The sequence below is a fragment of the Penaeus vannamei genome, chromosome 24 (assembly GCF_042767895.1).
Source record: "Penaeus vannamei isolate JL-2024 chromosome 24, ASM4276789v1, whole genome shotgun sequence".
Lineage (NCBI taxonomy): Eukaryota > Metazoa > Arthropoda > Malacostraca > Decapoda > Penaeidae > Penaeus > Penaeus vannamei.
Window position 1 is genome coordinate 34624907 of NC_091572.1, and position 2500 is coordinate 34627406.

Below are 2500 nucleotides of genomic sequence, written 5' to 3' on the forward strand. Positions count from 1 at the left end.
TGATAACAATAATGTTGATAATAACAACAACAACAGCAACATTAATGATAATAACAATATTAACAATGAAATCTAGAAGCCAAGCCAATAGGGTCACTGATGCAATAAAAAAAACAAAAAAAACATTCACACTTGAAGAATTACATTAAAATAAATTTTTTCTCAAGTACACTCGTGGCATCCGTGAACATAACCTCTTTAGCGAAGGCAATAAAGATAAAGGTAATATTAATAGTCACCCCTATTAACCTTGATAATAGGGGTAACTATGCAGTAATAATAAAAAAAAAACAATCTGAATCAGGATTAGGATATTTGATATTGTCTAAGTTACGCTTAGTAAGAACTTTTTTAATTATTACCTTGATAATAAAGGTAACTATGCAATAATAAAAAAAAAAAAAAATCTGGATCAGGATTAGGATCTGGATCAACACCAATATTTGATGTTGTCTAAGTTACGTTCAGACAAACCTCATGAGAATCGTAATAATTTTTTTAATTATCTTAACCAGTCAACAAACTAACCAACCAACGCTACCAAAGTATAGCCTTGGCGATGGTAATGATCAAGACAAATAATCGTAATGACTATAATGATAAAAACGATAATGATGATGATGAAATAGTGATAATGATGATAATAACAGTGATAATGATGATAATGATGATATCAATGATAATAATTATAATAATCAGTAACAGTGATGATAATAACAATAGCAATTATAATAATAGTAATAATAATGATAATAAGAGGAGGGACAATAATAATAATGATTCCAACGATAATAGTAACAATGATAAGAACAATAATGATGATATTAATGATAAAGATAATAACAATAATACAATTTACTAATACCCTCTGAATGATGAAAATTATAATGATAATGATAATGATAATGATAATGAATAATCATGATAATGAAAATAATGATAATGATTATATTAATTACAATAATAATAATAATAATGATAATACCAATTATAGTAATAATGATAATAATAATTATAATGATAATAAAAACAAGCAATAATGAAAACAAAGAATTATCATAATAATTACAGTAATAACAAAGATTATCACACAACAGCGACAACAAGAACCAACCCGAACAGAAGTCTACGGTCCTCGCACGCCTCGATTGGCTACCTGAGCGAACAGCTGATGCTCTACCTTGACTCGACGCCCCTGAAGCACTCTCCAAGATGCCTCGCCCTCTTAAGGAGAAGATCAAGGTCAACCTCCAGCAAGCTACTCGTTCGATGGAAAGGTCAAGGTAAATGAAGTGTATTTTTTTTTTTTACTGATTTCTTTATCGTATCGTGTGTTGTTTTGCTTTCAGGTGCGTGTGAGTTTTGTCTTTTGTGTCTTTGTTTTTTTGTTTGTCTTGTCGTGTTTGGAGTGTTTGTTTGTTTTGGTTTGTTTTTGTATTTTATCTCTGTTTGTCTGTCTCTCTGTCTGTCTGATTCTTTCTCTTAATCTCTTTCTCTCTCTCCTCTCTTTTTTTTTTGTCTCCGCGTCGCTCTATCTGTCTGTCTGTCTGCCCTGTCTCGATCTCTCTCTCTCTCTCTTCTCTACTCTCCCTCTCTCACTCTCTCTCTATCACTCCTCTCTCTCTCTCTCACTCACACTCTCTCTCTCTCTCTCTCACTCACACTCTCTCTCTCTCTGTCTTTCTCTCTCTCTCTCTCTCTCTCTCTCTCTCTCTCTCTCTCTCTCTCTCTCTCTCTCTCTCTCTCTCTCTCTCTCTCCTCTATTTCCCCTCTGTTCCCCTCTCTCTCGTCTCTCTTCCTCCCTCCCTCCTTCCTCTCTCCTCCCTCTTCCCTCTCCTCTCTCTCCTCCCTCTTCCCTCTCCTCTCTCCCTCCTCTCCTCTCCTCATTTTCCCCTCTGTTCCCTCCCTTCTCTCCTTCCTCTCTCCCTCCCCCTTCCCCCTTTCTTCTGCTCCCTCCCTTCCCCCTTCCCTCCTCTCTCTCTCCCTCTCTCTCTCTCCCATCCCTTTTCCCCTTTCTCTCTCTCACTCTCTCCTCCCTCCCTTCATCCCTTCCCCTCTTTCTCCTCTCCCTTCCCCCTTCCCCCTCCTCTCTCCTTTCCTTCTCCTCCCTCTCCTCTCCCTCCCCCTTCCCCCTCTCTCCTTTCCTCTCCCTCTCTCTTCCTCTCTCCTCTCCTCCTCCTCTCCCTCTAGCCTTTGCTCCCTTCTCCCCTTTGTCCTCCTCACAGTCTTTATTGTCTTCTTTTTGTAACATTTTTTATTGGCCTCACTTGATTATTCTCCGAGGAAGTAAAGGAAAAAAAAGGTATAGGAAAAAGAAAGGAAAAAAGAGAGAGAGGAAAGGGAGAGGAGAGGAAAAAATGAAGAAAGAGGAGAGGAAGAGAAGGGGGGGTGAGGAAGAGAGAAGGAATAGAGGTGGAATAGAAAAGAGGATGAGGAAGAGGAGGTGAGATAGAAGAGGGAATGAAAGGAATAGGGGGGGAAGAGAAATGGGGAATAAAGT